This window comes from Salvelinus sp. IW2-2015, linkage group LG14, assembly GCF_002910315.2.
Source record: "Salvelinus sp. IW2-2015 linkage group LG14, ASM291031v2, whole genome shotgun sequence".
Taxonomy (NCBI): domain Eukaryota; kingdom Metazoa; phylum Chordata; class Actinopteri; order Salmoniformes; family Salmonidae; genus Salvelinus; species Salvelinus sp. IW2-2015.
In genome coordinates, this window is record NC_036854.1 from 50,713,616 (window position 1) to 50,734,501 (window position 20,886).

At 43.2% G+C, this 20,886-nt stretch overlaps 1 protein-coding gene across 2 annotated transcripts in view; it reads left to right on the plus strand.

The window, feature by feature from the left end:
• Positions 1-16,169: 16,169 nt before the first annotated feature.
• LOC111973414 (rab effector MyRIP-like) overlaps positions 16,170-20,886 on the plus strand; it is a 151,802-nt gene continuing 147,085 nt past the window's right edge. For both annotated transcript variants that reach the window (XM_024000781.2, XM_070446720.1), the window contains exon 1: positions 16,170-16,635. The gene's annotated coding sequence lies outside the window, so the exon portion shown is untranslated. The remainder of the gene's footprint in view (positions 16,636-20,886) is intronic.

The following is a 20,886-nucleotide window of genomic DNA, read 5'->3' on the forward strand; positions in this document are numbered from 1 at the left end:
TCCTCCACATTCTCCCTCAACTCGCTGACAGTCTCTGGTTCACTCCCCTCAACTTTCGCCGCCCACTCCTCGCTCAAACTGTCCCAATATTCCTCCTCGGTCTCTGACTCACCCCTTAGCGTCGCCAACCACTCCGTGTGACCCCCCCKAAAAAAGTTTTGGGATGTCTTTTGGGCTTGCGTCGTGGCCGCGAACCCTGGCGTCGTCGCTGTCCTTCCCTCACCGCTTGCGTCTGCTTCCACGGAAGGCGATCCTGTCCTGCCAGGATTTCTTCCCAAGTAAAGGATCCCTTCCCATCCAGAATCTCTTCCCAAGTCCAGGATACTTTCTCCTCCTGGGCACGCGGCTTGGTCCTTTGTTGGTGGGATCTTCTGTCACGCTCGTCATAATAACTGGACCAAAGCGCAGCGTGTTCTGGGTTCCACATCTTTTTATTATCAGGTGAAACTCACAGCAAAACAAAACAATAAATCGCTAAACGAAACGTGAAGCTACTATAGTGCTCGCAGGCAACTATACATAGTCAAGATCCCACAAAGCACAATGGGGAAATGGCTGCCTAAATATGATCCCCAATCAGAGACAACGATAAACAGCTGCCTCTGATTGGGAACCATACCAGGCCAACATAGATATATATATTCACCTAGATAACCCACCCTAGTCACACCCCGACCTAACCAACATAGAGAATAAAAAGCTCTCTATGGTCAGGGCGTGACACTCAGTGAGGCTCATTTCGTCAGTTGACTTGACCAAGACACCAGGGACGAAGGACGGTGGAGAAGGCAGCTGCCCACAGAGCCTCTCCCACATGTGGGCAATAGAGAAGCGCCTCTCTCAGTCTCATGACGCTCTCTGACCTCAGCAGTCCATCACAAACCTGTATGGAAAATGTAATATCTCTTTTCATAAGTTGATATCCCTCCAATGGACCTGCAAGTATTTCAGGTGGTCTATCTTGTACCTGTAAAAGTGGATGAACTCCTTAATGAAATCGCTCATCTGTTGCGTTGGGATGGAGACGTTGAATGGTTCGTAACTGAAGCAAGAARTTTACGTGGGGCCCATGTATACAGAGATACTCTGCACCAGCACCGTAACACTGTGTCCTCTGTCAATAATAGTCCAATACAGGCTTCAGGTTGATCCAGTGACTGACCAATATGTTTCCACAGTTTAAATGTGTGTGTGCTACTATAAAACGTAACTGCGACCACACACACAGATATACCGTGCCAGCTTCATCGTGACTATGGAAACTTGTTGAAAAACTCTCCGAGCACTACGAGCATTGGATATGCGCACGTAAATGGAATGAGATCAGAGCAAAGGGCTCGATGTTGAGAAAACAAATGATTATGTTAATGCCCAGTGTTGTTGGCATGGGCTCAATATTGGGGAGGAGGCTTTTCTACATATTTACATGGTTTGTGGGATTTTGTGACATTAATTCAGTGACATAGCAGCCATTGATAATCTACAAGCTGCACTTTAAGCGACATAAGAGGTCATTAAATAAGAGGGTATTCACATGGTGGCATTGACACACACAGACAGAGTGTCACATGCAGGATGAAGTCGCAGCTGCACTGTGACATCTGGGATTGCAACGCTACCTTCTTTAACTCCCTTGACAGCAAGGAGAGGTAACTAAATACAGGAGCAGGATGGTGGAGAGTGCTCACAGCTGGTAGCAAACACAGTATCGGATGTGTCACGGCTCAAAGCTGGGTGAATATGGAGTGGCCAGGGTGCAAAAGCTGTGCAACACTAAATGTTACCTGGAGCTTAGTGACTCTCTCTCAGGCTGACGGAGGGAACCATAATGGAAAAAACACATGATTTCACATGTGAAAAATCATTATTTGGGGGGAGGGGACACGTGGATTTTCAAATGTGATCACACAAACTTTCGCATGTGGATTACAATTTTCACATGTGAATATTTTTAACGAGATTTCACAGGTGATGCCCTGCAAACAAAAATGAGTCATTAGGATACACACACACACAGTGCTTTTAACTTACATATTTGACATTCATGATTACATTGTGTATGTTCATAGAGTAAGTATTAATCAACATGTCCTCATCTGGGATTTAAATGTACAACCTCTTGGTTCACGGCAATCCAATCTTCCTGCTACGCCACCGTGTCTGCGTCAATGACTGATTTCACCTGTATTCCTACTCTTTAGGCAAAAAATATATAAACTCAGCAAAAAAGAAATGTCCTCGCACTGTCAACTGTGTTTATTTTTCAGCAAACTTAACATGTGAAATATTTGTATGAACATAACAAGATTCAACAACTGAGACATAAACTGAACACGTTTCACAGACATGTAACAGAAATGGAATAATGTTTCCCTGAACAAAGGGGGGACAAAATCAAAAGTAACAGTATCTGGTGTGGCCAGCAGCTGCAATAAGTACTGCAGTGCATCTCCTCCTCATGGACTGCACCAGATTTGACAGTTCTTGCTGTGAGATGTTACCGCACTCTTCCACCAAGGCACCTGCAAGTTCCCGGACATTTCTGGGGGGAATGGCCCTAGCCCTCACTCTCCGATCCAACAAGTCCCAGTGGTGCTCAATGGGATTGAGATSCGGGCTCTTCGCTGGCCATGGCAGAACACTGATGTTTCTGTCTTTGAGGAAATCACGCACAGAACGAGCAGTATGGCTGGTGGCAGTATCATGCTGGAGGGTCATGTCAGGATGAGCCTGCAAGAAGGGTACCACATGAGGGAGGAGGATGTCTTCTCTGTAACGCACAGTGTTGAGATGCCTGCAATGACAACAAGCTCAGTCCGATGATGCTGTGACACACCGCCCCAGACCATGACGGACCCTCCAACTCCAAATCGATCCCGCACCAGAGTACAAGCTTCGGTGTAACGCTCATTCCTTCGACGATAAACGCAAACTCGACCATCACCCCTGGTGAGACAAAACCGCGACTCGTCAGTGAATAGCACTTTTTGCGAGTCCTGTCTGGTCCAGCGACGATGCGTTTGTGCCCATAGGCAGCATTGTTGCCAGTGATTTCTGGTGAGGACCTGCCTTACAACATGCCTACAAGCCCTCAGTCCAGCCTCTCTCAGCCTATTGTGGACAGTCTGAGCACTGATGGAGGGATTGTGCGTTCCTGGTGTAACTCGGGCAGTTGTTGTTGCCATCCTGTACCTGCCCCGCAGGTGTGATGTTCGGATGTACCGATCCTGTGCAGGTGTTGTTACACGTGGTCTGTCACTGCGAGGACGATCAGCTGTCCGTCCTGTCTACCTGTAGCTCTGTCTTAGGCATCTCACAGTATGGACATTGCAATTTATTGCCCTGGCCACATCTGCAGTCCTCATGCCTTCTTGCAGCATGCCTAAGGCACGTTCACGCAGATGAGCAGGGACCCAGGGCATCTTTCTTTTGGTGTTTTTCAGAGTCAGTAGAAATGCCTCTTTAGTGTCTTAAGTTTTTGTAACTTTGACCTTAATTGCCTACCGTCTGTAAGCTGTTAGTGTCTTAAAGACCGTTCAAAAGGTGCATGTTCATGAATTGTTTATGGTTCACTGAACAAGCATGGGAAACAGTGTTTAAACCCTTTACAATGAAGATCTGTGAAGTCATTTGGATTTTTATGAATTATCTTTGAAAGACAGGGTCCTGAAAAAGGGCCGTTTCTTTTTTTGCTGAGTTTATATTGTATTCATCATAGTGATTCAGGATTAACACATTATGCCCCACCAACATTAAACAATATACAGATATTAGGGTTAGCAGTGTGGTTAAGGTTAGGGTTAAGGTTATGTTTAGGTTTAAAATCAGCTTTTATGACTTTGTGGCTGTGCCAGAAAGTGAACACTCTGAAGAGCTGCCTCCAGGGCAAGATTCATGACAATAAATGCTGCAAATGAATATGAACTCTACAGACTTTGCGGTGAAGCAGAAAGATCAGCGTACAGCAATTTCAGAGGTTGTGAGTTCAAAGCCCAGGTGGGGTCATATTGAAAAGTCAGTACTAAGTGATAAATGTAATCATATTGTCATTGATTCAATATTTATTTTACACTGTTTTAGCTGAAAAGCGTATCACTTACTTTAAAACCCCATATAATTTCATTCTCTGACAAAAAAAATTGAAATTTGAAGTTTCACTTGTGAAATAGCTCTTTTCACTTTGAGCTAAAATGTTCACATGTAAAAAAAAAAAAGAGACATGTGAGGTCAGTTGTTCACATGTGAAACCATATGTTCACATGTAATACATGTAGAGTTCACATGTTAACACCACCTTTTCACACGTGAGGAAAATAACATGTTTTCACCTCACATTGCAGATTCACATGTGAAAAATCTAACTCTCACACAGGGATGTTTTGCGTCCCGATGTTGTTATATTTATTTAACATGAGATCATGTTTTCACATGCTCAAATTTGTAGTTTCATGGTATCACATGTTGACATTTTGCATCCCCATGTTGTCACATTTATTTCACATGATATCCTGTTTTCATATTTGTAGTTTCATAAATTACATTTTTKCTCATCAATCTACACACAATACCCCATAATGACAAAGCGAAAACAGTTTTTTTTACAAATTTATTAAGAAATTAAAACAGAAATACCTTATTTACATAAGTATTCAGACCCTTTACTATGAGACTCGAAACTAAGCTCAGGTGCATCCTGTTTCCATTGATCATCCTTGAGATGTTTCTACAACATGCTTGGAGTCCACCTGTGGTAAATTCAATTGATTGGACATGATTTGGCAAGACACACAACCGGTCTATATAAGGTCCCACAGATGACCGTGCATGCCAGAGCAAATACCAAGCCATTAGGTCGAAGGAATTGTCCATAAATCTCCAAGACAGGAATGTTCCGAGGCACAGATCTGGGGAAGGGTACCAAAACATTTCTGCAACATTGAAAGTCCCCAAGAGCACATTGGCCTCCATCAATCTTAAATGTAAGAAGTTTGGAACCACCAAGACTCTTCCTATAGCTGGCCGCCCGGCCAAAATGAGCAATCGGGAGAGAAGGGCTTTGGTCAGGGTGGTGACCAAGAACCCTATGGTCACTCTGACAGAACTCTATAGTTCCTCTGTGGAGATAGGATAACCTTCCAGAAGGACAACCATCTCTGCAGCACTCCACCCATCAGGCCTTATGGTAGAGTGGCCAGAAGGAAGCCACTCCTCAGTAAAAGGCACATGACAGCCCGCTTGGAGCTTGCCCAAAGGCACCTAATGAGAAACAAGATTCTCTGGTATGATGAAACCAAGATTGAACTCTTTGGCCTGAATGCCAAGCATCACATCTGGAGGAAACCTGGCACCATCCCTACGGTGAAGCATGGTGGTGGCAGCATCATGCTGTGGGGATGTTTTTCAGCGGCAGGGACTGGGAGACTAGTCAGGATCGAGGCAAAGATTAACAGAGCAAAGTACAGAGAGATCCTTGATGAAAACCTGCTCCAGAGCTCTCAGGACCTCAGACTGGGGTGTAGGTTCACCTTCCAACAGGACAACGACCCTAAGCACACAGCCAAGACAACACAGGAGTGGCTTCGGGACAAGTCTCTGAATGTCCTTGAGTGGTCCTTGAGTGGCCCAGCCGTACTTAAACCTGATCAAACATCTCTGGAGAGACCTGAAAATAAAAAACTCAAACTGACAGAGCTTGAGAGGATCTGCAGGGAATACTGGGAGAAACTCCCCAAATACAGGTGTGCCAAGCTTGTAGAATCATACCCAAGAAGACTCAAGGCTGTAATCACTGCCAAAGGTGCTTCAACAAAGTACTGAGTAAAGGGTCTGAATACTTATGTAATATACATTTGCCCACAAAAATTAAAACCTGTTTTTMCTTTGTCATTATGTGTAATTGTGTGTTGATTGACGAGAACATTTTAGAATAAGGCTGTGACGTAACAAAATGTAAAAAAGTGAAGGAGTCTGAGTACTTTCCGAATGCACTGTATATTTATATTTTATGAGAAGTTTCTCTCATGATAGGGGGAAAAATAAGCTAAATGTCTTGGCTGTAACAATAAACATCAGCCTCAGCACACCTCCAGACAATTAGTGTGGATCATAGAAATCAAGGTTGGAACGCACTGTTAAATTTACATGAAAGCCTCTTTCTTTAGGTACTGTCCCCACTTCACGTAACAATGGAGATAATTGGGCTATTTCCTGTAATAACACGAACAAATAGCCAACCATTATGAAGAACAATTTTCCACAAATAATCCCCACAAAAGACCTGTTTAGGATTCATAAATCAATTCTGTCTTGCTGTCAATGTAGTTACGTTTCATTGACCAATTACATTGTTTTGAAGTGTGACATTTCGATGAGGGAAGAGTGCACATAGCGTGTAGAGCACCCCCTGAAAAAATGTCCCTCAAATGCCAGCATTACACTGTGAAGCTAATCTATTCCCAGACAAACAAGAGTTCTGCAAACTGCACACACACACGCACGCACACACACACACACACACACACTGCTAATACACCTTCTGTAGGAGGCATGTGACAGGGATAGAGGGACCAGAATGCTTTTCTCTTTTTATTCTGCCTAGTAATTCCACTTTAGCAAATCACACTGTTTCCCAGTAGACCTATGATCTTTATTATGGCTAAAGATTACTGTGACTAAAGTATGTATGCCCCCAAGTGGTCCCGTGTGGCTCAGTTGGTAGAGCATGGCGCTTGCAACGCCAGGGTTGTGGGTTCATTCCCCACGGGGGGACCAGGATGAATATGTATGAACTTTCCAATTTGTAAGTCGCTCTGGATAAGAGCGTCTGCTAAATGACTTAAATGTAAATGTAAGTGATACTAGTGGGGGGGGGTTTAACTTTTTAATGCAGTAGGCTAAATCAGGGTCACACAGAGTGTTTCTTGGTAGTCTTAAACAAATCTACTTTGAAACAAAAGTATACACCTCACACACATTGTTATGGGCTTAAAAAAAGAAGACACCTCTACCAAGTCAGATATAGAGTTGAAATGTATTACATTTTGTAGTTTGCATCCCAATATGACACTTTATATACATCACAGAAGACTGAAATATAACAAAACCGTTTGACATAGAAACACCGGATTTTCATATTTTTTACATTTAAAATCTTGATCAATTATGAAATTATGAAAAATATGAATAACATTCCACCCATGAGGACATTGACTGCAGGAAAGGCCTACAGAACCACCCATACTCTATGTACAGTGCATGTACTGTTAATGAGTCTATTTCCCTTGCTGAATATTGGGGAAAAAACGCTTGTAAAAGCCTCTTAATTATGAAAGCTCCTTGGGCTGCKAAGTGGCGTAGCGGTCTAAGGCACTGCATCTCAGTGCTAGAGGCATCACTACAGACCCTGGTTCAATTCCAGGCTGTATCACAACTGGCTGTGATTGGGAGTCGCATAGGGTGGCGCACAATTGGCCCAGCGTCATCCGGGTTAGGGTTTGGCTGGGGTAGGCTGTCATTGTAAATAAGAATTTGTTCTCACCTGACTTGCCTGGTTAAATATAAAATTATAATTAAGCCATAGACATTTTTCAGAGGAGTTAATTTGACACCAGCATTGAAAGAGAACGGCAAAATAACGCTACGCTGGTCAGAATGCATTTTCCCTTCCATACGTATATGACGAGGAGCTTGTTCAAATTCTGCCTTAGATCTGCATATCAGTATTTGTCTGGCAATGGTCTGAAGCTGAGCTCAGGCAGCAGTGGCTCAGTACTTCAACATGATTAGATAGATTTGCTGAACCATTGGTTACCATGAACCATTGATAACCATAAGTAATCGTTAACTATTGATGACCATTCATGTTATTAATCACATTACCCTCACACCTGTTTTAAAGGGGATTGATGATTGATGATCCACTCTCCGAACCCTCCAAACGGTGCACTAGATTACGGAAGCATTGGTAAGCATTCTGTTGTATTTGAGACGTTCAACATTAACCAGGAAAGTTAAGACTTGTAAGCAGACATCATACAGAGTTGCTGAACACGACGTACATACAGTACATACTAACAGGTGAGAGGGTAATGTGATTGATAGCATGAGTGGTAATCAATGGTTAATGGTTGCTTAGGTAATTAACAAAACAACAAAAATGAACTGTTAGGTTCAAATTGAACTAAAAAGTTTGAAATGCATGAGTGTTTTGTTCCACTTCCATGTCCTTGCTGCTCAGTGCATCTGTTTCTAACAGGCAAATCTTTGATAATGTGCTCCACCGAACAGCCACTATGTGGTCATTCTGGCAGACACAAGTTGAGGATTATAGTGACAATTGATATGACAAGATTACCGCCCCAGTCTTAGGTAGTCTTAATATGATTTATTTATTCTTTACATTCTAATGTTTAGCCATGTAAGTAAGTAAGCCTTGTCCGAGCCAGAATGGCCCATAGAGCCTATCTCTTGTTTGTAGTGTGAGGCAGCTTGGTGTACACTACATCTGTGCACTGTGAAAGATTGATTATCCATGTCAATTAATCCATTTGTATTTGTATCTAGGCCTACCAACCATTGTAATTACAGAATGTTGATAGTGACAACGTATTGTTGTTCATTATTCAAATACTAATGTAATAACTACTTCAATGTGATTGATCCTCAAAGTAAATCAATTAAATGGTATTCAATGGCAGTTAATTAACTTTCCTATCTATTTGTGTTTGCCTCATTAGCTGCAATATGTTTTATACACACTACATCGGAAGCTAATTTCGAACTATTTCTGTCCCAGACAAATTATTTTTGAGACACATTAATTATAGAGCCTTTAATTATAGAATCTTCATTATGACTGGTTCTGATGATTCATAGGATGGTGACTTCATTGTATCCGTCAGGAAATTCATTTTTGCATCATACAGGAGGAGAGGAGGTCTTGGGTAAAGCCTCGAATCTCTCCACCGTTCCCGCGGAYATTCAGGATCTCCGGGAGGTTTTCAACAAGGCCCGCGCCACATCTCTTCCTCCACATCTACCCTATGACTGCGCCATTGACCTCCTCCCTGGCACTACACCGCCCTGTCTGGTCCGGAGACCAAGACCATGGAAGGGTACATTGAGGATTCTCTGGGGGAAGGGTTCATTCGTCCTTCTTCTTCCCCTGTCGGACCCGTGTATCAACTACCGGGGCCTTAATGACATCACGGTAAAGAACAGTTACCCGCTGCCACTCCTCGCCTTGGCTTTCGAGCGTCTCCAGTTGGACATTCGGAATGCCTAGCATCTGGTTCGGATACGGGAAGGAGACGAATGGAAGATAGCCTTTAACACAGCTAGTGAGCTCTACGAGTATCTGGTTATGCCATTCGGACTGACCAACGCTCCCGCAGTGTTTCAGGCTCTGGTCAATGATGTGCTCCATGACACGTTGAACCGGTTCGTGCTTGTCTACCTTGACGACACCCTTGTCTTTTCCCGTTCGGTTCAGGAGCATGTTCTCCACGTCCGACAAGTCCTCCAGCGCTTCCTGGAGAACCAGTTGTTTGTCAACGTGGAGAAGTGTGAATTTCATCGCTCCACTATCTCCTTTCTGGGATACGTCATCGCTGCCGAGAACATTCAGATGGATCCGGACAAGGTGAGAGCGGTGTTGGAGTGGCCCCAACCCACATCCAGAGTGCAGCTGCAACGTTTCCTGGGATTTMCTCATTTCTACCGCTGCTTCATCCGGGGCTACAGCCCCCTAGCATCCCCCCTCTCTGCACTCACCCCACCCAAGGTTCCGTTCACGTGGATCTCAAGCATCGGTTCACTACAGCCCCATCTTAATCCGGTGGAGGTCGACGCCTCGGCGTTGGAGTGGGGGCCATCCTGTCCGAGTGTTCTGCCCATGACCAAAAGCTGCATCCCTGTGCTTTTCCTTTCCCATCGTCTTAATCGATGAGAGGAACTATGGCATTGGTAACCGGGAACTTATTGCGGTCAAGATGGTCCTGGAGGAAGACACTGGCTAGAATGGGCGGAACATCCATTCCTAGTGTGGACCGACCATAATAATCTGTAATATCTCTGCACTCAAGGCAGGTTCGTTTGGCTCTGTTGTTCACTCGTTTCAATTTCACCATCTCCTACCGCCCTGGATCCAAGAATGTGAAGCCTGACACCCTCTCTCGCTTGCTTAGCTCCGCTGCTACTCCGTTTGACCCAGAGACCATCCTCCCTACCTCCTGTCCAGCAGCAACACTAGTCTGGGTTATCAAAGGCCTGGTCCGCAAGGCGGGTGGGCCCGGCTAACCGGTTATTCGTCCTGGATTCTGCCCGGTCCCCAGTCCTGGAATGGGCTCATTCCTCTGATCTAACCTGCCATCCTGGCTCCCGCTGGGCCCTGGTCATTCCTCCTGACAGAGCTGGTGTAACTGAGTCAGGTTTGTAGYCCTCCTTGCTCGCCCATGCTTTTTCAGTTCTGCCCAAACATTTTCTATAGGAATGAGGTCAGGGCTTTGTGATGGCCACTSCAATACCTTGACTTTGTTGTCCTTAAGCCATTTTGCCACGACTTTCGAAGTATGCTTGGGGTCATTGTCCATTTGGAAGACCCATTTGCGACCAAGCTTTAACTTCCTGACTGATGTCTTGAGATGTTGCTTCAATACATCCACATCATTTTCCTCCCTCATGATGCTATCTATTTTGTGAAGTGCACCAGTCCCTCCTTCAGCAAAGCACACCCACAACATGATGCTGCCACCCCTGTGCTTCACGGTTGGGATGGTGTTCTTCGGCTTGCAAGCCTCCCCCTTGTTCCTCCAAACATAACGATGGTCATTATGGCCAAACAGTTCTATTTTTGTTTCATCAGACCAGAGGACATTTCTCCAAAAAGTACGATCTTTGTCCCCATGTGCATTTGCAAACCGTAGTCTGGCTTTTTTTGGGCAGTTTTGGAGCAGTGGCTTCTTCCTTGCTGAGCGGCCTTTCAGGTTATGTCGATATAGGACTCGTTTTACTGTGGATATAGAAACTTTGTACCTGTTTCCTCCAGCATCTTCACAAGGTCCTTTGCTGTCGTTCTGGGATTGATTTGCACTTTTCGCACCAAAGTACATTCATCTCTAGGAGACAGAACGCGTCTCCTTCCTGAGCGGTATGACGACTGCGTGGTCCCATGGTGTTTATACTTGCGTACTATTGTTTGTACAGATGAACATGGTACCTTCAGGCATTTGGAAATTGCTCCCAAGGATGAACCAGACTTGTGAAGGTCTACAATGTTTTTTCTGAGGTCTTGGCTGATTTCTTTTGATTTTCCCATGATGTCAAGCAAAGAGGCAGTGAGTTTGAAGGTAGGCCTTGAAATACATCCACAGGTACACCTCGAATTGACTCAAATTATGTCAATTAGCCTATCAGAAGCTTCTAAAGCCATGACATCCTTTTCTGGAATTTTCCAAGCTGTTTAAAGGGACAGTCAACTTAGTGTATGTACACTTCTGACCCACTGGAATTGTGATACAGTGAAATATAAGTGAAATAATCTGTCTGTAAACAATTGTTGTAAAATTTTGTTGTGTCATGCACAAAGTAGATGTCCTAACCGACTTGCCAAAACTATAGTTTGTTAACAAGAAAGTTGTGGAGTGGTTGAAAAACTAGTTTTAATGACTCCAACCTAAGTGTATGTAAACTTCCGACTTCAACTGTATATTTATTTTATTTTTGACTAGAGGAAAATGTACCTCCTACTTGCTCTCCAACTCTACAAAGTTAATGTGGACCAGGACCAACCCTGCTTAGCTGCAGAGGCAAGCCAGCAGTGGGATACAGGGAGGTATGCTGCTGGTTTGGAGTTCTATGATACGCCTCCACCCAAAGCACTGTATATCTGTTAATGTAAATGTTAACTGATGTTATTGTGTGTACACTCTTCATTTGTAMTGAAGGTCTGTAACACTAACACAGAGATTGAAGAGAAAGCCCTCAGAGGTCTCCACAGAGACATCTTATCTGTGTAAGGCACTATAGCTGTCTGTGTGCTTCTGAGTGTGGCGGAYGAGATGGGGTGAAACGTAATGCTGCTCTATTTGTTGGAATCAAAAAGTGCTTCGCTGTGTCTTCTTCTTTTTCTCCTCTACATCGCTCTTGTCAGCACCTAGCAGATCAAGCGTTGATAAAGAGACAAAGCATCCTTACGTTCCACTGTGGCATCTCTCCAGATCTCTGCCCACCCCTCCACCTACTGCTGCCCATTCCATTTCTGAGGTTTAGTGTGCCACGCCAGGCCCTGATTCAGCAGGAACAACTYGTCTTTATGCTGACATGGGGATGTTTTCAGACTTGAGGGAAAATCTATTTTGACACACTAATTCTGCTCCCCACTTGACGAGGCCAAATAGTAGAATGTTAAATTGTTATCTAGATTTATGAGGTTTTGGTTGGTAGTGACAAGGTTATTTGTCATTGGAGGTTGGCTTGGTGCCTCGCCCACTTGAACAGGCTGAGTTGTTGAACTTTTAAATGACTATTTGCATAACGTAAAAGTTTCCACTTTGCTATGTAGCCTACTCATCATTCTGTTCAGGGTTGCAAGCATTGCAAAATTGCAAACTAGAAAGAAAGAGGGTCTTCATACACAAGCCTAATTTGCAATGTTATGCAACTATCCTACCAGGTCGTTCAAGACTGTCGTCGAAATTGGACWTCTGGAAATGCCTTAAAACCAGCCACTATGGGAACAGTGAGCYCTATTACCATCAAGTAGGCTTGCGTTTTGCTAGAGCGTTGTGGATTGCCGTTATCCCGTGACTTTGGATCCCAGTTGCGGACACTGTTTTGGGGGGGTTTAACCCTATCCCAAACCTTAACCCTTACCTTAACCATTCAGAATGAGTGCCTAAACGTAACCCTTAACTTCTAAATGTGATGTTTGGAGAAATGGAACGATACAGAGCAGCAGGAGCAACAAAAACACTTCAAAATGAGACGTTTTGGAGCWACCTCGAAATTTCACATTTGGAGAATGTGGAGGAACATCTAATTCTGCAGTGAGACTGTGAGGGCTTGTTGAACTGTCCCCATTGATTTCTGAAGAAAAGTCAAATGAATGTTATCAGCTCGCCACCTAATCTACACAGCAGAATGATCTATTAATTTTGTGTTAAATATGCAGTCCGCACAACAAATTTGTACYAAAAAAWAWAAAATAAACACACACGTAACATATACAGTAGGGCGTTGTGGATTGCCAAGAGTGTGCAAAGCTGTCATCAAGGCAAAGGGTGGCTACTTTGAAGAATCTCGAATATAAAATATATTTTGATTTGTTTAACACTTTTTTGGTCACTACATGATTCCATGTGTGTTATTTCATAGTTTTGATGTCTTCACTATTATTCTACAAWTTAGAAAATAGTCCAAATAAAGAAAAACCCTTGAATGAGTAGGTGTCCAAACCTTACTGGTACTGTAATACGAAATGGATGATGTAGTCAGTGGCGACCCATCATTTAGGGCAGGTGGGGCTTTTGCGCAAATAGTAATAATAAAAATATATATATATTTTGGGGGGGCTTGCCTGTTTTGCATGTTATTTTGGCATTAATACGTGTCACATATAAGTTTGAAAACAATGTCACGAACCGGCTCAAAGCCCGTAACAAAAGGGAGACAACGTGGAGATAAGGAATAACAATATATATATTTATTAAATAAAGTAACTAGGTATAATATACAATGGTGTGTGTAATCAGTAATCAGTAGTGTAAGTGAGTGTTTTGCATGCATGAATGTGATAATGCAGGGTGTTGAAAGATGCTAAAGTAAACAACCAAAAAAACACCAAGAAACACAACAAAATCTATAAAGGTGTCTGCATGGAGAGAGTCTCCTCCATGAATGGGGAAGTGGTGTATTTATCCTGGGACACACTGGGCTCAGGTGTTTCCCATGTAGCTGACGACCCTCCCAACTCCGCCCACCGGCATCCTAATAAGGAAACAAGAACAAAGAGAGAATACGGCAGACAGAGTGGGAGGGTCGTCACAACAATGTAAGAAATATATATATCATTGAGTTTATAAAGCTGCATACAAACATGGTATCCTTTTTGTTTTCTTGATTAAGACAGCTCCAAAATGCAGGTGTTTCAGCCTAGCTCAGTGCTTTATGTGGTGGGGCAAGCCAGCAGAAAATATGGAGTGTTGCGCTGTGATTGGCTCAGTGTTCTGTTACTCATGGGGACACTACGTCACCTCCAAGTCTAAGGGTAGTTAGATAATTCAAGCCCCTTGGGTGCTGCCATAGAGTTACATTAGAAGTGCCCATCGAAGAAGGCTCAAGGTCATTGGCCACAGTTAAAATGACATCAAATCACGTTATATCTACAGTAGCTTTGATTGGACTGATCATGTCAACATCATACTTTCAAAATCTTAGTCTGAATCAYGTCGACAATCTACTGGCAAATCCTTTTTAATCCTTGTCATATGAAGAGCAATAATGAAGAGAAATTATAGATAAAACCTATCGGTGCTCATTGGACATAAACATTACACAACAAGTTGGAAGTCACAAATTCAACAATGCATGGTTTGGGAGGCATCAGTGACTAACTGCAAGCATTGCAACGCAATCATTAGCCTGCTATTCAGTGGAGTGGCTATGTGGTTCCAAGTCTAAGATTAAGGGTCTCTTTTCCTAGTTTAAAATGATAAACATTCAACATTGGACATGSTGTCTATGAAGCATGATTTGTGCCGCGCTCAAGACAAGGCAAAATCTGACTTTACTGAGTTCAAGATGACTGGGAAATCGGAAAAAACYAGCTACGACTGAGAAAAMAAGTTTTGAACTTTCATCCAACTGTAAATCTGGAACTTGGGCCTCTTTCTAGAGCTACAACCGGAAGATTACTGACGTCATCATGATTTAACCTTTTTTTTCCCAAGTTCCCAGTTGTCTTGAAAGCACCATAAATCCAGAAAATGGCAGACTTTGATTACAAAATTTGCTCACGAAGGACAGCTGTGCCACCTTCCTGTTCAAGTGAGCACAGCAAAACAATGTGAGTTCAAAAATGTATTGTATGCTTCTGCATAAATTATGTKATATGCCAGGGAGATATGTATACTGTAGCTAAGAAAGTTATACTAAGTGTATGTTGTGTAGTAAGCTGTTAGTAGCCCATGTGCCTCACCCTAATAATTTGGTATATTTTCACCTCTTAATTTTGCCAACTGTTCTGACTTGGTGGTGCACATGTAGCCTTTYACCTGTTTTGGAGAAATGTAGTAATCAAATATTGTAAGAGCTTTCATTGTCTGCTTATATGCCCCCTTTATTTATCCTACAGTTCTGACTTGGTGTACAGGGAGAACACTGTAAGAACAGCCCATGTTCTGAATTCTGCCACTGCACTTTTCAAAAGTGCTYAAAAACTAGTTATATTGACTATGGACGTCCTAGCTCGCTCATMAATGTCTTAATCAAAATTCTGGATTGCCTCTTTCGCTGCCAGACAAGGCTCCGCTGATAGCCAGGTGTAGCAGTGGTAAGGTGTTGGGACTGCTGTTGGAATAGCTTTATGTAGGCCCTAACAGTTTGTGGGCACCGTTTGTCACCGCTATAGTGCAATTAATGTATTGTTTAGTGTTGTGTTGTGTAGTGGCTTTGCTGGCATGCATCCTAAATAAAACATTTTGCCCCACCAAGATTTACATGCTAAAATTGCCACTGGATGTAGTACGCAATAGGATTACATAGTACATAAAAAACGGGGACCCGTTTTGGTTCATGAGCACCACTTTCAAAATTGCTGGCTGAAACTAAACAAAAGTTCTGGATCATCACTTTAATTGAGTCATTTGAACCAATGCTGAGAAAGACAGGAGATATGTCCAATTAGTTAACTCGTTTTTGTCTCTCCGCACACATCAACAGAGGTGCTATCCGGAATCCTTGGGACGTTCCTATCCTAAACCCCAACCTTAACCAAACCCATAATCCTTACCTAACCCTTACCTTAATTTAAACGTTTAATTTCAACTTCAATGGGGTAGGGACATTCCAAGGACCCCGGATAGCACTGACCGAAGACAGAGTGTCGGTGGCGTTGTGAATGTACGCATCGCGCGAGTTAATTCTGCGGTAGCGGGGCGCGCAATGCTTCTTCGAGAAAAGAGTAGCGGTGTTGGCTTGCGGCTCTCCCATTGGCTGTCCCACAGGATGCCCAGGTGTTGACAGAGATGGAATCAGCAGCTGGATCTCACGACGATGCCTGACAGAGACACCGAAAGTGAGGCTCGCCTTGCTATCTTTCCAATTGTAGCCTATGCTACCCAGATTTTAATAGAATTGAACAGTATAATTATCAACAAGGAGAACAAAGATATGTAGCGTTAAATCCTCACATCGCCCATCTGCGCCCTCCCTCTGTAATTCAAACCTCGAGACTCCACAATGGTGCCTGCTGCAACCGCTGCGTGGTGAAAATAACCTGAAMACAAGGCTGTCAAAGTATCTGAGACGCATCTAAAGGAAGTTTACACTTGTCGGTTTATCTGAACGCTTCCTTCCACGTTGTGTGTCCGGGAGAGCCTTCTCTTTGGAGGCTGTAGCTGGTGGTCATCCGGCGCTCGTGTAAGTGATCGATTATCACATTAACTTCTCATTTATTATAGTCTACCTTTGCGATATCATCACAAATAGCATTGACCAAAATTCTGAATTCCATGATGCAAGATTGAAATGAACTTTGTCCTTGTTGAGAAATAGGCAGACACTTGTCATGGATTCTATCTAAARGTTTGTTTACCTCGTTATAGCCTAACCATATGGACAGGACAGATATTGGAATGTTATTTAATTTGTATTTTTATTAATTAGTCTATAGATGATTGTGTGTTTTATGATAAAGGTAACAAGAAAACATAGCGGGGACCGACGTCCACTCACCACATTCGTTTATCAGCAACACCTGTTATGCATGTTGAACACTGATGTTGATGCATGCCATATTCTCATTGATAATCTGTTTCAACAAAACATTGCAAACGTGGCAGTCAGAACGGTGGATGGATAGGCTGGACTGCAACAATTGATTTCATGACCCACTGTGCACAGACGTCAACTCAACGTCTATTCCACGTTGGTTCAACATCATTTCATTGAAATGAAGTGGAATCAACGTTTATTTAACCAGTGTGTGCCCAGTTAGGGAGGTTCGATCTGATTGTGTAGATTACACTGTGATTTAAATGCCAATGTAGGTATGTATAGCCATATACATAGAATCTCCTTCATGCAATGTGACCTGAAAATCGGTGTGAATGCGACATATCAGTCCCAACATGGTCATTTTCATGACGCAGGGGTATATAGGTATATATGCAGGGGTATGTAGGTAAACAAGTGTTTGGAAACCTCTGACCGAGCAAGAAGGAGTAGGCCTAGGTCAAAAAAACAATGGCGATGAATGAATATGCTGGAGAATGTGTGAGCGTAAGTCACGGGAGTGGGTTGTGGGGATTTAAATCAGGGGGAGAATGTCGGGCTGTCAACAAGTGATGGCTTGCAGTCATACCCTTAGGGGGAGAGTCTGGACTGGGGGACTGATGGCGTTTTATATTCCTACAGTAACGTTATATTCCAGTATGTATCATTTCTATTCGGAGCTTAAATATAAGACAAGCATGCATACTGAGAGTTGGTGTCTGTGATGCCTTGACTCTGACACCAGTTGCTCTCACCTGTTGGCCAGCAATGTGATGCGTGCCAATGGTTGACAATGTGACCATACAGACTGCAAAATGCTCAAGAGTTATTATTTCATGGACACAAGATGACAAGGGAATAACCCATCAAAATAAACGGGTCATATACTACTGCACCTGTCTTTTAAATCCAACAATATCCTACTCTGGATTAACTATTGGCTACCCACAATAGTTCACATCAACATACCACATTGTGTACTTGTCTCTGATCTAATACACCTGTGTGATGTGTGTGTTCATATTCTAGGAACCAGTCTCAATTTGATTTCACATCCATTTGGTGAGATGTGTTTTTGTGTCGTAGCGGTGCGTGGGTAAAATCACTGGGGAAGCCAAGCCAGAAAAAAAGCCATGTTACAACCTATGTGTTGTGATAATTGCTTTGTTATATATATATATAGTTCTAATGCCGAGACAATAAGAAGAAACCGCAACCTCTGTCCGGTGAAGTACACAAAGCATATTGCATGTAACAAACAGTTCAATGACCTACAACATTGGCAGACAAGTTACTGTAATGTTACCGACATTTTCMGACTTGATTTAACAATTGATTTAGAACCACGGAGAGTTACCGCAAGTCTTAGAGAACACAGGAGCTGCCTCCACTATTCCAGCACCATTTCAACTTTTCGAAATCATCAAAGCACCAATGCTTAGTCTAATAAATAAAGTGACAACTAAAAGATACCAAAAACGATTTAGTCCAATCAACGTAAGATAGATATGATGTGGCTGGCCATAGTTCTGATTTGTGTATGTGTGTGTATGCGTTCTTGCAAGTAGAAAAAATACRCTACTTGTGGAGAAACACCAATGCCATGCTCCTCGCTTTCATGTTGACGAAACGGTCTATGAATCTGTCATACAGTACATGCTTTTATTTTTTGTTGTCTTAGGCTAGCAAGCATTTTAGCCAGGTAGCCTAACTTTTTAAAATMTAACTAGGCAAGTCAGTTAAGAACAAATTCTTATTTACAATGAAGGCCTACACCGGCRAAYCCCGAATGATGCTGGGCCAATTGTGCGCCGCCCTATGGGACTCCCAATCACGGRRGGATGTGATACAGCCCGGTTTCYGACCAGYGTGACWGTAGTGACACCTCTAGCACTGAGATGCAGTGCCTTAGACCGCTGCGCCACTTAGAACGAGCCCTTTCATGGGCAATGTTAGCTAGRTAACATTAGCCTTCTACATCTAGCTTCTTCCATCCTCTCAGTCCAGGGGCACAATGTATGAATTTATGGTTGGATTAGAACCACCATTATAATCATTGGCCAGTACAGAGAATTAAGTAAAACCACAAGTCCAAATCCCTATCTCCATCCATGGCTAATTTAGGAAAGGGACKATTTTAGCTAGTTAGCTAGCCAGCCACCAGAGGACAACAACACAACGAGATGCAACAATTCAAGTTGTTTCTGTCAATTACGTATTTCTCTTGATGCGATCTYATAGGAGTGAAGTCAAATCCAAACTTGAGAWTTTTTTGGGGTGAGCCAGGACCATTCACAYTTGAGCTCACTCAGTTTAGCTCAATGCTGATTGGCTTTTATTTTATACCTTTTTTATCAAGGGAGGCCAAATGCTCGCTGGCTTCCATTGCATTCAATGCTACAGGTGTCAACAATGTCATATTCTTTATYACCAGACKGCATCAGATAGATGGCTTTCACATACAGAYACAGAGGGGGACTKTTTTGCTCGCTCGGAGGCTMTCTCCGGTGAGATACATTCAGCCTCTTGCGAATTGAAGGAAAATTATGAAAACACAGGGAGACGAAGGATAAATTATTCGTTTTTTTTCTTGTTCATTTTTTTGGGGGAAGCCTGGCTTCCCTTGGCARCCATGAATACACGCCACTGTTCGTCAGCACAGTTACACAGTAATTTATTCACAGAAACCGTTAGCTGCTGCAGTGCCAGCAGGTTGTGAATACAATGCAGCATATTCTCACCTTGGCACCTACTAGGTGGTAATTGGGAGGCAGGTGCGGGGTGTGATAACAAAATGATTGACAGTCACAAATGACCAGGTGTTCGGGACAAAGCCCCAGAATGGAGGCCACTCCTGACAGATAGTCCTAGGGAGAATCTCAAATGCTTACTCCTCGCGTCCTCTCTTCTTGCCTCCTTCTCAAAACCCATTGGAGGAGAAGGTCAGCGGGGAGGGACCTCTGGCGTTTTCATCCAATGGGTTTTGAGAAGGAGGCCACGAGAGAGGATGCGAAGAGTATGCACTTGAGATTCTCCCCTAGTTACTTCTAAGCCCTTAGGAGGATTGGAAACTGTCTACMTCCTGACACATTAGTCAGACAAGACAATTGGCCAAATGGACACAAGCAAAGGCAATTATGCCAGATAAATGGGACACTTTTTGAAGAGACTTGGTGGACTTTCAAATCCAGTTAATCTGTTCTTGCGCTTCAGGTGCCCCTTTTGCACAAGTGACAGCGCCACTATGGAGTATCACCTCATTGTTTTCACACCCTCTATCTCCAGCATTCACCCTAATAGCACAGAGCCATGCTATGCGTCACACATCGTAGGCCCTACAGCACGCCAACGAGTAAACCTCAAGTGGATAAGTCCATTCATTTTATTCATAAGATGCGTTTTAGAATAAAAAAATGTCCTTCTCAGTCACTCGGTGGAGGTGTCCCAAATGGCACCCTGTTCCCTACATAGTGCACTACTTTTGACCATAGGGTGCCATTTTAAGACGTAGACGGTGAGAGCGGTTCTCTCCCTTCTGGTTAAGGCTGAGCACTGATCCTTAAGCTGGCCTCGAAGAGGCTAAAACAAGCAGTTAATTTAGCGCTTGGCTGCTGCTGCCTTTTGAGCTCACACACACACACACACACACAGGCCTGCTTTTATCCATCCATCTGCTGTGGAGCCCTAGCCGGGTTGCATTGACACCATTACTGTATGGGGAAAGAACTCCATATACTTTTAAAATGACTCAAACCCAATCGAAACTGTGTAGAAGTGATAATGGACCTACATTCATAGTTTCTTGACCAGCTCGCTTATAATCACTGAATTGAAAGCTAGACAGTCAGAGAGCATAACACATTTCCAAAACGATGAATGTTTGACGGCAAAGAATAG